The 16,126-nt window shown below is 38.8% G+C and overlaps 1 long non-coding RNA gene and 1 pseudogene across 1 annotated transcript in view; one reads left to right on the forward strand and one right to left on the reverse strand.

Annotated features, from left to right (window-relative positions):
- The window catches only part of LOC119261338 (uncharacterized), a 65,330-nt gene that overhangs the window by 19,680 nt on the left and 29,524 nt on the right, over window positions 1-16,126 (reverse strand). The gene's annotated exons all lie outside the window — the stretch shown is intronic.
- On the forward strand, window positions 12,017-12,162 carry LOC119230249 (U1 spliceosomal RNA; annotated as a pseudogene).

Here is a 16,126-nt window from a genome sequence, read left to right on the forward strand (position 1 = left end):
ATGCTCAGTGAAATAAGCCAGAACGATAAAGAAAAATACTGGATGGTTTCACTTATAGTGGGAATATAGTGGAACCAAATAAGACATCAGTGTAAAAAAATAATAACAGCACAAAACACAACAAAGCAAAAACAGACAATTATAAATCAAGATTTACTGTAGGAGAGAAGGAGGGAGAGGGATCAGAGGGAGGGAGGAGCACAGGCGACTGAGGTGATGGTGCACGGGTGCATTGGTGAAGGAAATTTTTTTTTTTTAAGATTTATTTATTTATTTATAAAAGCACTGGGTAAAATCAGAAGCTCCAGAGGGTGAGAGAATCCACCAGAGTCAGAGCAGGGAACAGAACAGGCAGGCCAACGAAGTGTACTGCTGAGGGGTGCAGCGGGCGTGGCAGGAGAGGTCTGTGCACCATGCTGGACTCTTGCCATGGCCAGGGATCAAACCAGCGCTGCAGAGGCTGCAGGCAGCTTCGCAGCCCAGCGCTCAACCACTGCGCCACCAGGGGAGGCCCTGGTGAAGGAAATTCTATGGGGACTACTACACCTGAGGGGGTGGGGGGAAGCAAATATTGTTTAAAAATGAACAATGATGTAAAAAAATTTTAGAAAGAATCAGGCATTTTCAGCTTCATTCAAGAGAGGTGGGCTTTTCCAAAAGGAAAGAGATGGCAGAAAATGTGACTGAGATATACAGGATGCATGGATGTGGATGGTGGTGACCAACAGGTGGATACATGTGTACATGCCTACAGAAAGACAATTCAAGGTTTAGCCTTCAAGGTTTCTGTCTGCCTCTGTATCATAGAGTCTAGTAAATTCCTCTACTTTATTATATGCTGTTTCTCTCTCACAGCAAACTCCTGCATCATGAGTCCTAAAATTTTCATTTTAGCATTGTCAGCGATGCAATATCTAATTGTTCTTTGTTTGAAATGTCTGACATCAGTCAGACATATTTATAATATTTCATCTCTAAATGATATATACCCTTTTTAATATTTTATTTTATATAATTCTTACATCATTTTTTCATTTTTGCACAATGTATGCATTTTCATTTTGGTTATATTCCCCATACAATTGCACCCCCCCTTATTTTGACCCTAATCCTTCCTCTCCCTGGCCCCACCTCCGCAGTAGTGTGTCTCTAGTTTATAGTTGCTTGTTGATTTTGATTTTTACTTTGTATTAATTAGTCTTTTTCCTGGAACCTTATCTAAATGATATATACCCTTCTGCATAAAAACCATGAACTTGTCTAGAAGTCTATTGGGTCACCAGAAATAAGTTGCTATTTGTGACTCAGTAATTTGGGAAAAAAATATTCCAATAGAAACCTTATACTCAAACAGAGTTATAAAATACCTATTTACTAGTATAATATGCTGCCATCTACTAAACACTCCAACATTCATTATCTTATTAATCCTCACAAAGACCCTGTAAGATTAGTATCATTATTAGCATTTTACAGATGAAGGAACAGTAACTTCGCATTAGAATTAAGTGACTTTGGCCAGTCACAGATAATAAGTGACAGACTAGGACTTTAACTCACTTAAAAAGACATTATACCAATTACTTTTAAGTTCTATGCAAGAAGGAAAGAGTCTAGTAAATTTCTCTACTTTATTGCATGATGATATTTTTAAGAATTATGAGACCTTAGGCATGTCACTTAGACTCTCTGTGGTCCTTAGTATTTTACATTATAAAATTAGGGCCTTACCATCCTACCAAAAGCAATATACAGATTCAATGCTATTCCAATCAAAATCTCAATGGCATTCTTCAAAGAAATAGAACAATTATTGATGAAATTCATATGGAATCACCAAAAACCCCGAATAGCCAAAGCTCTACTGAAAAAAAAAGAAGGAAATGGAGGCATCACACTCCCAGACTTCAAACTATACTACAAAGCCATAATCATCAAAACTGCATGGTATTGGAACAAGAACAGACATACAGACCAATGGAATCGAATAGAAAATCCAGAAATAAACCCACAGATTTATGGTCAACTAATCTTTGACAAAGGAGCAAAGACTATGCATTGGAGCAAAGAAAGTTTGTTCAATAAATGGTGCTGGGAAAACTGGGTCGCTACATGCAAAAGAATGAAGCTTGACCACTACCTCGCACCATACACAAAAATCAACTCAAAATGGATTAAAGAACTAGACATAAGACCTGAAACCATAAAATACATAGAAGGAAATATAGGCGAAACACTACGGGATTTGCACATCAAAGACATCTTTACAGACACATCACCCAAAGCAGTGATAGTGAAGGCAAAGATAAACAGCTGGGACTACATCAAATTAAAGAGCTTCTGCACAGCAAAAGAGACAATAACAAAAACAAAGAGAAACCCCACCAACTGGGAGAACATTTTTGCACCCAACACTAATGATAAAGGACTGATCACAAAAATCTGCAAAGAGCTGATGAGACTCAGCAACAACAAAGAAAATAATCCAGTCAAAAAATGGGCAGAAGAGCTAAAAAGAAACTTCTCTGAAGAGGAAATGCAAATGGCCAACAGACATATGAAAAAATGTTCAACATCACTTGTAATCAGGGAAATGCAAATCAAAACTACCATGAGATACCATCTCACACCAGTGAGAATGGCACATATTAAAAAAACTAGCAACCACAAATGTTGGCGAGGGTGTGGAGAAAAAGGAACTCTTCTGCACTGTTGGTGGGAGTGCAAACTGGTCCAACCACTATGGAGAGCTGTGTGGAGATTTCTGGACCTACTAAACATAGAGCTTCCATATGATCCAGCAATTCCACTCCTAGGTATTTACCCAAAGGACACAGAAACATCAATTCCAAAGAGCACCTGCACCCCTATGTTTATAGCAGCACTGTTTACAATAGCTAAGCTTTGGAAACAACCCAAATGCCCAAAAATAGATGACTGGATCAAGAAGATGTGGTACATATATACCATGGAATATTACTCAGCATTCAAAAAAGATAAACACATGCAATTTGCAGCAACATGGATGGCGCTGGAAGGGATCATGCTCAGCGAAATAAGCCAAAAAGAAAAAGGAAAATACCGGATGGTCTCACTCATAGCAGGAATCTAGAAAACTTAAATAAGGGACCAGGAAAATGAATATAAGAAAGTGAAAATCAAAATCAACAAAAAACTATGAACCAGAGACACTTTTTGGGGGGTGGGGGGCGGGAGGGGAAGGATTGGGGTCAGAATGGGGCATTTGCAATTGTATGGGGGAATATAAAAATAAAATTTATTATTTAAAAAAATAAATAAATAAAATAAAATTAGGGCCTTAAATAGGTGAAAGTTTCCCAACCAGAAAAATCTGAAAAATTATAGAAACCAGAAAAAGATGATACAGCAAAAGTGTGAGGCTCACTTGAGTAATATCTGAACAATTACCACTGCCACAATTCATCTTCTTCGAACACATACTCCAAACAAGCATTTCCTCAGTTATGTATTCATTCAGAGAACACTCACGATGCACCTGGCATGGGCCAGAAATTTTTTCTTTTTTCTTTTTTCTTTTTTTTTAAAGATTTATTTATTTATTTATACAAGCACTGGGTATAGTCAGAAGCGCGGGAGGGTGAGAGAATTCACCAGAGCCAGAGCGGAGAACAGAAACAGGCAGACTGACAACATACACTGCTGAGGGGAGCAGCGGGCGGCAGGAGAGGTCTGAGCGCCATATGGGACCCTCCTCCTGTGGCCAGGGAGCAGCCGGGGATCGAACCAGCGCTGCAGAGGCTGCGGGCAGCATCGCAACCCAGCGCTCAACCGCTGCGCCACCGGGGAGGCCCTCTTTTTTTTTTTTTTTTTTTTTTTTTTTTTTTGTGGGACCCTCCCCGAGCTGCAGAGGCTGCCGGCAGCCTCCAGCCTCGCAGCGCCCCCAGGGGAGGCCCGGGCCAGAAATTTTCAGGAGAAAAGATAAGTAACAAAAACAGAGTTCTTCCCTAGTACCTCGCTCTTCACTGTCACTAACTTGATACCCCTGTGCAGATTATCAAAATTTTATGGAGAAATGAAAAATTGTCAATTTCTAAGCCTTCTTTATTTTTAAAAAGACTGTGAATCTATGACTTCAGGCATGAGAAATCAAATTAAGAGTGATTCTAGGAGAGGTCTGCAGAGAAATAATCAGTGAAAGGAAAAGCCCAAAACCAGAAACAATCGCTCAGTCTTTTCCCATTAACATTTCCTCCAATAACACGTAGCATTTGGATGGGGTCCAGATAGAGCCAGCGCTTCCACAAATTCTAATGTTGCCCCCTCACGTCAGTCACATCTCTCCACAGGCCCACAGAACCTTGCTCACAAGATCAATTCCAGAGCCTGATGGTTGGATCACAGTTTGTATTACAGGACCCACCTGGGACCCTGGCGGGCAGCACTATCCCATGCCTTTGAAATCCCAGATTTCCCAGTAGCAAAGATTGGGTGGTGATGGATGTTTATGACTCCAGAGGGCCACTGTGAAGATTAATGACTTATGTTTTTGCAAAGTGTTTTTAAATCCCCAGATAAAAGCTGCTCCTACAGCTGGCTACTGCATGATTAGCATTTGCTTGCTTTAAATTGGTTACTCCCGCCATATTTCAAGACCCCAAAAAAGACTCAGATTAAAGGCAATGCCCTGGAGTCCACTGATGGCTTTTAGATTGCACTTCCCCAGAGGCTGATGAGCTGACAAAGATAGAACACTCCTATTCAGCACCACCTTTACAGAGACACATTGCATCTTTACTTTCAGATCTGGGATCAAGAACAAAAAAGTCACATTTGAACCAACATCTGATGTCTCCCTTGAGGCCATGCTGCAGACTGCCACCACACTGTTCTGGTTTTGGAATGTTTCCAGGCTAATAGCAAAATGATTTCTTAAGGGATTACCAGAGGGGGAAAGACTCAATGGAGATTTATCTTGCTGTTTGGAAAAATAATTAGTAAATAAGTTTGAGTGATAATCACAGAAAATCCAAACTGGTTTAATATTGTGGCTTCTAATGATGTGTAAATTGGTTAGAAGCCATACTGACAATCTGATTATCCTTAGAAAAACTGGAGCAAAGGTCAGTTTTGGAATTCAGTATTGTCTACTTCAAGACTGATTTTTGGAGGAGGGAGAGGGTGTCCGGGGAAGGGAGGGTTGGCAATTTGAACAACTTACACTTTAGAAGAAAAAATAAATTACACTCATCCAACAAAGAGAAATAAAATTACTGTGTTGCTCTTCCTTGTAAAGCACGTTCCCTAGCCTTTCAAGTTTTTTAAAAGAATAGTAAAAGCATCAAAGTGAACAAGAGATATAATTCAAAATTATGTGACCCATGTAAACTCTGAATAGTTTCCACAGTACCATTCGAAAAGGTTTGGAAACCAGCCTTGAGTGAATCCACATTTGAAAAGTTCTAAAATGTTTATGGAGTCAGAGTTTTCGCAAAAATAGTACACCCTTGCCCTAAGATAAAGTACATGTTAAATGAATAGCTAGTAATAATGCATGAAGTAGTCATGTGAGTATTATCAAACATTGTTGACTATATGTACCAAATGTAGAAATAACTTAAGAAAAACAGTGACTTCATCATGGTTTATTTTTAATTTTCCATCATCTTAATATTTAGTTAAGAGCTAAGTGACTCCAGGAATAACAGTAAGTTCTGTAGCCTTTGGCTTCTAGGTTACTCTGCATAGTCTTCATTGAGTCTGTATTGAGAAAGAAAAGGAAAAACTTATGAAAGCCACCCTTTGACAACATCTCTCTATCTTCCTGAATAAATTTCTCAAGCAACTAGTACTACTCAATGGTTTGACCTCAATAAATATCCTTCTTTTGATCAGCTAGAAAGGAATGAGAGATTATCTGCCAGCTAGTAATATTTTCACCATTCAGAAGCAGCCACATTCACCAAGTCACATTAAGCATAGAGTGAAAGATAAAGCTACAATTGCTGCAAACTGCATTTTGCATTCTATTCCTAATTAAGGTGTTGTCCATAAAATACGTGGGTGCCACAGGAAGGGGAAATGTGCCAGAGGAACCCAGGAAGCATGTGGGTAGTCTCAACTAAGAATGTGACTATTAGGAGCCTAACAATTAGACTTTGAGACCTAAAGACCAAGTTGCCATTAGCCTAAAAGTCAAAGAAAAATGGTCAACTAATAATTAGTTATCAACAATGATAATACTTAGCATCTTTTTTCAGTGTCTACTATATGATAAGCACTGTGCAAGCATTATTATTATTTTCACAGATTTTCACATTATTATTTTCATGAGATCAAAATGATTATCCCCATTTTACAGATGAGAAAAACTGAAGGCCAAGTAGTCTTTTGCCCAAATTCATGTAGTTAGCATAGTGCAGAAAAAGCATAATTCAAAAACAGGTATTTTCACATCTATTCTGACTTCCTCACAAACCCAATTAACCTGAATTGTAGAGCTGCAAACACATCTTTATGCATCCACATGTATTTCTATACTTGGGTCTGTGTTATGAATATAGTCTTCAGATATAAATGCACACAAAATTATGAAATATGGTGTCTCAGAACACATAAGAGCTATCACGTGTGAAATAATGGATCTGCCATACAACCGAACAATTTCTTTCTAGGTGCAAAAGCATACAAAGGATACAAAAACACTAATTTGAAAGGAAATTTGCACTCTTATGTTTACTACAGCACTACTTGCAACATGTTTCCAAGCTATGGAAACAATTTAAGTGCCCAAAACAGATGAGAGGATAGAGAAGATTGTGATATATGTACACAGTGGAATACTACTCAGCAATCAAAAAGAGAAACTAAGCCTTCTGCAGCAACCTGGATGGAGTTGGAAACAGACAACATTAAGTGAAATAAGACAGAAGTAGAAAGACAAATAATAGATGGTGTCATTTATATGTGGAATATAAAGAAGCCAAACAGTGGATCAAAGACAAATTTTTAACCAATCCTTGAACTCTGACCATAGAACTGAGACATTCAGAGAGGGAGGGGGAGGAACAAGAACAGTGTGAGGGGAGAGCACGATGGACTGGTGGAGGACTAGGACTACGCTTCAGGGGTGGGTGCACTTTGGCAATTATACCTGAAGAGGGGATCCTGTGTTTGCAAAATACTAACAGTGTAAATCAGTGGTTCTTCAATTAAAAAAAATAATTTTAGGGCCTTCCTGGTGGCACAGGGGTTAAAGACACAGTGATATCTAGCTGTTGCCAGCCACTGCAGGACAAGTTCAATCCCCAGCTGGCCAGGGGGCTACCCACATGGCGCAGCAGACCTCTCCTGTCTTGTCCACTGCTCCCCTCAGCAGTGTATTTCAGTAGACCTGCCTGTTCTGCTCCCCACTCTGTCTCTGCTGAATCTTCTCACCCACCACCCCTGCACCTGTGGCCTACACCCCAGATCTTGTATGCATAAAGAAATAAAAATTAATGAATCTTTTCAAAAAATTTTAAATATCTGTATCAGTAGTTTTCAACAGCTCTTAATATAAAAATCAATCAAACTAAGGTGTTGGAACTCCAATTCTGGTAACATGAGTGACTACTACAATTAATCATACCATTATAAACAATAAGAAAAATGTACTAAAATATTTTTAATTTTTAAATGAAGTATTGAACATTCCAGCTAGTAACACTCAGAGGTAATGAAGGTAACATTCAGTGGAAATGAAGCTTAGAGAGGAAAAAGCATAAAAGATGACTTGAACCTTGAATGATTCACTAAATTGTGAACTGAAGTCATGTGGTTCTCAAGCTCTCAAAGTCTCGGAGGTCATAAGAGACAAGAATGCAAGCCATGTCCAAAGATGAGGAACACAGAAGGTGACCTCACCGAAAACAGGAAACACCCTTCAAAAACAAACAAATTCAGAATTCATATGCAATCGGGAAAAAAAAAAAAGACTTTAAAAGGAAAATGGCCCATGGCAATACAGGTGCTAAGTGAAAGAGGGAAATAACAACACAGAAATTTTGTGTCCTCTAGTTGGCCTTCACTACAGCCCAAATTCCTACCATCTGAGTGGTTCAAAAAATTCAGTGTTTCTCAGAATTTAAAATGCACCCAGGCTGATGGAAACTGCAGTACCTAATACAAAGACAAATCCTTCCTGAAGTGACCTATCTATAACCCGAGTTATAAGGAATGATCACAGGTCAAGTTTGAAAAATACGCTTTTGTAATACAAACAAATAAATTACATACAACACAAATACAGAAACAACATACCTACTTTGACAGAAAAGATATGGAAATGACAATCAGCAGAATAACCGTGCCATCCCAAGGTCCACATTTGGATCCTTTTGATCTTGAAAGCCATCAAGACCATCAGACTCAGGAAAAATATTTACCTCTCCCTTGACCGTCTAAGAGAATTTAGTGGGAGGACTGTACCCAAAAAAGTGTTTTTATGAGCGATAACTTTCTTAACTGAAAGACCTCTTTGTATAGCAGAAGAATCTAATTTTCCAGTGTCTATACATCTTATCTTCAAGTGAATTACCCTCCTCCCCTTTGAAGTCCCATCCCATTACTTAGCTCAAGAGGGCATTTAAGCCTCAATTACATGACTTGCCTTTAAAAGGGTGTCATGACTTTGGGACTCCTGTAAGTACAGATTTGTTTTCCTCCTGTAACCTGTCATATGTCAATTTAATTATTAGACCAGTCAAAGAACCCAGAAGAGAAGAAGGCAAATTTTTTCCACCCCTTAAAGTATATATACAGATGATCAAAAAAGCTAAAAAATCAGTGGTAACCATCATTACTGTTTTTTACAGGTTTGATTTTTTTTTTAAAGATTTATTTTATTTATGCATGCAAGAGGTGGGGTATAGGCCAGAGGTCTGAGGGGTGAGAGGATTCACCAGAGACAGAGCAGGGAACAGAACAGGCAGATCGACCAAAGTACACTGCTGAGGGGAGCAGCGGGCCAGTCAGAAGTCCGCTGCGCGATGTGTGTTCCTCCCTGGCCAGCCGCGGGGATCAAACTCTAGCTGCAGAGGCTGTGGATTGCTTCATAGTGTGGTGCTTAACCCCTTGCGCCACCCGGGAGGCCCTACAGGTTTGATTTTTTTTAGATTCCACATATAAGTAATATCAAGATAAGTACTTGTCTTTCTCTGTCTGATTTATCTCCCTTCCTATTCTCAAAGTCCACCCACGTTATCCCAAATGGCAGGATGATACTAATGGCTGAATAGTACGCTACTGCGTATAAATACCACATCATTTTATCCATTTATTCATGGGCATGTGAATTGTTTCTATATTTTGACTATTGTAAATTCTGCTGTAATAAATATGGAATACACATATCTCTTTGAAATCCTGTTTGCATCTCTTTTGAGTATTTACCCAGAGGTGGATTTGCGAGTTCTAGTTTTCATTTTTTTACCAACTTCCCTATTGTATTCCATAGTGGCTGGACTAATTTACATTTCCATCAACAGAGTGTAAGTGTTCCCTTTCACCACACCCTCACCAGCACCTGTTCTCTCTTGTGTTCTTGATGACAGCCATTCTAACAGGTGTAAGGTGATGTCTCATTATGGTTTGATTTGCATTTCCCTGAAGTTAGTGTGGTTGGACATCTTTTTATGTGCCTATTCGCTATTTGGATGCCCTTTTTGGAAAAACGTCTACTTAGTTCTTCTGCCCATTTTTAATTGGATTGTTTTTTGTATTATTAATCTGGATAACTTTTGTATATAATTTGGATATTAATGCCTTGTCAGCCATATGGTTTGCAAAAACTTTCTCCCATTTGATTAGCTGTCTTTTCATCTTGTTAACTGTATCTTTTGTTATGCAGAAGTTTATGAATTTAATGTAGTCCCATGTGTTCATTTTTACTGTGGTTGTTTGTATTTTTTGAAAGATTTATTTATTTATGCATACAATAACTGGGGTACAGGCCAGAGGTATGGGGGTGAGAGGATTTACCAGAGACAGAGTGGGGAACAGAACAGGAGGAATGACTGAAATACACTGCTGAGGGGAGCAGGGGGCAAGTCAGGAAAGATCTGCTGCTCCATGTGAGTAGCTCCCTGGCTGGGGATCAAACTCATGCTTCAGTGGCTGGGGACAGCTTCATAGGTTGTGTCTTAACCCCTTGTGCCACCAGGGAGGCCCTGTTGTTTGTGTTTTTGGTGTGATGTCCAAAAATTCATTGGCAAGAACACTATAGATAAATGTCTTCCCTACATCTTCTTCTAGGAAGGAAAAAGTTCACAAAAACTCTTAGGAAATAGCATGTTCTTAACCTAGCAAAGGGTATCTATAAAAACTAGTACAAAACATTAAACTGGAAAACAAAACACTGGAAAACATTCACTTTCAGGGTAGGAACAAGAAACGGAGTGCTCACTAGCTCCACTATTACTGAATATTGGTCGGGTATCCTAACCAGTGTAGTAAAGCAAAGTAATAACAAATAAAATGTTTAGATACCAAAAGGAAGAAAAAAATGCTCATATTCACAAAGTATATAACTGTCTGTGAAAAATAAAAAATACTCTACAGAATTAAAGAGTTTATCAAGATTGAGCAATACAAAATCAATGTGCAAGAACTGTTTGCATTTCAACTCAATAGCAACAAATAGAAAAGGTTTAATAGACATTACTTAAAATAGCATCAAAACATATAAAGTCCTTAATAATAAATCTATTGGAAGATATGCAATATCTTTATGAGAAAAAAAAAGCATAAAATCTCATGAAAGAGCAGAGAGGTGGCTAAATGCCTTTCCCATGCCAAATACTTTTTCCACCTATCTGGGCCTCAGGACCTGAAAGTGCTCTGATTCCAACTCCCCATCTTAGTTCCATCTCAGGGCCAGTTCTGACTTCATACAATGTTTTACCTCCAGGGACTGTTAACAACCTAACACATTTTATTTTCTGAAACAACATTAAGTTCTTCCAGTATTCCTCATCTCAAACAAAAGCAATTCCATTCTTTAAATGTTGAGCCCAACCTGAAGCCCAACCTGAAGCCATTTTCAACTCTCTCTCTTTTCCCCCCACCTCCAAACCCACTTTATCAGTGAACCCTAACTATATATCCACATCCAGCTACTATTCACCATTTCTGTTACTACACCTCCCACGAAAGATGTCACTTAATACTCCAATATGATTTATTTATATGATTGCAAAAACCTTTTTAACAAGTCATTTGCCTGGACCTAATATCCATCTCTTGATACAATTTCTTACCCAGCTACCAGTCATTTTGCACATTTTCCACAGGTTATATAATATGATATTCTATAATGACTAGAAATGATGTATGCCTCCTAGCCCTACTTTGCAACAATGTCATAATGACCAGTCTATGAGTATCATTTGTCACCAGTGTCACAAAGCCCAGACCTGACCAAGGTCTCCAATAGTATGTGATATCTAGAACTACTAAGTAAGGAGGGCACTGATATTTGTAAAGAATGAAAGTAGAGGGCCTCCCCTGGTGGCACAGCAGATTGAGCACAGCGCTATAAAGCTGACCACAGCCTCTGCAGTGTGGGTTCGATTCCCAGCTGGCCAGGGATATACCCACATGGCATGGCAGACCTCTCCTGTATCACCCACGGCTCCTCTCAGCAGTACTTTCAGTCTGTCTGCCTGTTCTGCAGCCCAGCTTTGTCTCTGGTGAATCCTCTCACCCTTCCGTGCCACTAGCCTGTACCCCAGGCTATTTATATAAATAAATAAATCTTTAAAAAAAAGAATAAAAGTAGAATATACATGGTCCCCTGTTATATTGCTTCACCACTGAATTAATCATTGAACTACCAGGATTACTATGTCAGATAACAAAGCTCTTATTGTTTAAACCACAGTTAACTGAGTAATTTGTTGCAGTCAAAAACATCTTTTTCAATACACCAGTTATAATTAACTAGGAGGGTGGACACAACACAAAAACAAGTATAGCTGGTCAGTTAAAACCAGACTCCATATTAGCAGGGGAGATACTAGGATCACACAATTAGTTTTTCCAGAGCAAAGGATTATCCATTGCATGCAGGATGTGCTGACCTCTGATTTCCCCAAATGTGGGAAACTCAACTACATAATTTGTGGTAGCAGGAGACTGCACTTTACCCTAAAAACAATTTTCAAATAAATAAATACAGTAAATGCAAATGATTGAAACAAAAAGTATACTCTCTGATTAAATAAAACCCAGTAGAGTAGTATCATAGATTATGCTACCAAAAATCTGAGATCAGATAGACATTAGAAGTAAATTTAGGGCCTCCCTGGTGGCACAAGGGATTAAGAGACAACCTATGGAGCTGTTTGCAGCCACTGCAGTGTACATCTGATACCCAGCCAGGGAGCTTACTCACATGATGCAGCAGACCTCTCCTGACTCACCTGCTGCTTCTCTCAGCAGTGTATTTCAGTCAATCTGCCTGTTCTGTTCCCCACTCTGTCTCTGGTGAATCCTCAATGCCCCCCACCTCTGGCCTGTACCCCAGCGATTGTGTACATAAATAAATCAATCTTTTTTTTAAAAAAGTAAATTTAAAGTTCCTGAATACAAAAAAAAAAAAAGTATACCAACTCCTTAGAAGAGAAAAATCTTTTCCTCATACAATTCTATAATAGATTTACCACAAGAAGCTATGGAAACAACCCAAATGCCCAAAAATAGATGACTGAATCAAGAAGATGTGGTATATATACACAATGGATTATTACTCAGCAATCAAAAAAGATAAACTCATGCCATTCACAGTAACATGGATGGAGCTGGAAGGGATCATGCTCAGTGAAATAAGCCAGAAAGAAAAAGAAAAATACCAGATGGTACCAGTGAGAATGGCACATATTAAAAAAACTAGTAACAGGGCCTCCCTGGTGGCGCAGCGGTTGAGCGCTGGGTTGCAAGGCTGCCCGCGGCCTCTGCAGCACCGGTTCAATCCCCGGCTGCTCCCCGGCCACCAGAGGAGGGTCCCACATGGCGCGCAGACCTCTCCTGCCGCCCGCTGCTCCCCTCAGCAGTGTACTTCGGTCCTTCTGCCTGCTCTGCTCCCTGTTCTGGCTCTGGTGAATTCTCTCACCCTCCCATGCTTCTGACTGTACCCAGTGCTTGTATAAACAAACAAACAAACAAACAAACAAACAAACAAATAAATAAATAAATAAATAAATAAATAAAAAATAAATCTTTAAAAAAAAAAAAACTAGTAACAACAAATGTTGGCGAGGATGTGGAGAGAAAGGAACTCTCCTGCACTGCTGGTGGGAGTGCAAACTGGTCCAACCACTATGGAAAGCTGTGCGGAGATTCCTCAACCTACTAAAGATAGAGCTTCCATATGATCCAGCAATTCCACTCTTAGGTATTTACCCAAAGGACACAGAAACATTAATTCCAAAGAGCATCTGCACCCCTATGTTTATAGCAGCACTGTTTACAATAGCTAAGCTTTGGAAACAACCCAAATGCCCAAAAATGGATGACTAGATCAAGAAGATGTGGAACATATACACAATGGAATATTACTCAGCATTCAAAAAAGATAAACATATGCAATTTGCAGAAACATGGATGGAGCTGGAAGGGATCATGCTCAGCGAAATAAGCAAGAGAGAAAAAGAAAAATACCGGATGGTCTCACTCATAATAGGAATCTAGAAAACCTAAATAAGGGACCAAGAAAAAGAATAAGAAAGAAAAAATTCAAAATCAGCAAACAACTATGAACCAGAGACACACTTTGTGGGGGTGGGGGAGAGATTGGGGTCAAAATCAGGGGGTTGCAATTGTATGGGGAATATAAAAATTAAAAAAAATTAAAATAAAAAAATATACACACACACACAAAAAAAAAAATACCATATGGTTTCACTTATAGGAGGAATGTAGGGGATCCAAATAAGGGATCGGGGGAAAAATTAATTATAATAAAGTAAAATCAAAATCAACAGGCAACTATAAACCAGAGACATTCTGCAGGCAGGGAGGAGAGAGTTGGATCAAAACAGGGGTGGGAAGAGCACAAGGGACTTTCATGGCAGTACACAGGTGAAATGGTGGTGGGAATTTCATGGGGTCTATACCCAAGATGATAAAGCATATATACATTGTATAAAAATGAAGAATGATGTAAAAAATATATAAAAGAAAAGAAATTTACCATAACATAAAGGACACAGAATAACATAATGGGGGCAATGTATCTGTAGCATAGATTGTTAATGCTCCCCACACATCCATCTGTTCCTCTGTATCTCCCAGCTCTCATGAGTCCCAATGGGATCATGTCAGTAATTGGTAACAATGGAATGTGAACTAGAATAGGTTATTTCTGATCCAAGAAGGATGCACCCTATTCACACACTTTCTCTCTCAACCAGCTTCTCTGAAGTACCACAAAAGTGCAGTTTGCAAGATAAAAGCAACTTGGATCCCTGAGTTACTACTTGGATGAGATCCAAACAGGGAAGCTACCCAATCTACACCAGACTATAATACAAAAGAGAAATAAGCCTTTCTTGTGTTAAGCCACTGAGATTGTCAAGGTTATCTGTTCCACACAGCAGTTTAGCCTGACTTTAACAATCACCATCAGTAACTTTACACTCTATTTAATTAAGACTGTAGACTCAAAAATGTCATTTAGAATAGATGAGGTTTAATTCTTCTAAGTTGAATACACTTTCTTTTACATAACCATCTTCAATCTGTCTCCAAAGCACAAACAGACATACACACTACTCTTTGGTATCTCATCCTAAGTCCACTAGCATCCTATCTCTCTACTAGATGCTCTTTTCTCGGAATGACTTATTCACATCAATTCTTTTTTTTTTTTTTAAGATTTATTTTATTCATGCATACAAGAGTTGGAGTATAGGCCAGAGGTATGGGGGAGTGAGAGGATTCACCACAGACAGAATGGGAAGTGAAATACACTGCTGAGGGGAGCAGCAGGCAAGACAGGAGAGGTCTGCTGCACCATGTGGGTCAGCTCCCCCCCACCCTTGAGGAGCAAATTTGCGCTGCAGTGGCTGCCCACAGCTTCATAGGGCTGAGACTTAACCCCTTACTCCACAGGGAGCCCCCTCACATCAATTCCTTTTCATCTTATCTCTGCAATATTTAGGACTCTGAAACAGAAAATGAAAACAAGGATAAGTTTAAAAATACAAATTTAAATAACAAGAAAGAGAACATCACCAAAAGGTTTTACATACATTGGGAGAGTTCTCCATTTCTCTGCATTAAAAATCATATCAAATTTATCATTTCAAATGCTGTTTCTGAATTCTGTTATGAATGCAGTATCAAAGGGAAAACACTTGTCCTGTTTTTTTCTTTCTTTTCTTTTTATTACACCCATATGAGAAGATGGATGTTAACAGAAACTGTCATGGTAACATTTCACAATATATGTAAATCAAACCATCATGTTGTCCATCTTAAACTTATGCAGTGATATAGATCAATTATCTTGCTGTAAAACTGGAAATAAAAATAATTCAATAATCATTGCTATAAAAAGTATGGCTAACCAGAAATAGTTGGTATCGCCAATCAAACACCTTCTTGATTAAAAAATCCTAGACACATATTCTATTTCAAATATATAAAAAATAAGGTTTGCAAGAGTAAAACACTGAGAAAGGGGGTAGATAGATGTGCAATGAAACGCTATTGAATCTCATCATTTCTGGTGCCAATCTACACATTTTTTTTTCCTACCTCTTTCTTCCTGGGTAATGCACACACTGACCTGAATTTATTTGAGTCGCTCTAACCTTATATGAATGTGTGGAGAAGGGGTTGCTGGAATCTCCAATAGAGACTTGAGCCTCCTCAAGTATGCTGTACATACCCGGGGTGCTATCTCTCAAAATAATTACAAATTTCCTGGGTGAACTCTGAATTTCTCTTCCTTAAGATCCTATCATTAAAGTTCTGCTCTTGACTTTATGTGAATTTTTCTTTGATCCTAATTTCAAGCTGTAGTCCCTAAAATTATCACACTAGTCCAGTACTCCTCTGCCCAAAATTAAGTCCTGCTCGCTAAGGTTCAGGCCTAAAAGCAAGG

Source organism: Talpa occidentalis, unplaced genomic scaffold (genome assembly GCF_014898055.3).
Source record: "Talpa occidentalis isolate TD23 unplaced genomic scaffold, MPIMG_talOcc4v2.1 talOcc4.6, whole genome shotgun sequence".
NCBI lineage: Eukaryota > Metazoa > Chordata > Mammalia > Eulipotyphla > Talpidae > Talpa > Talpa occidentalis.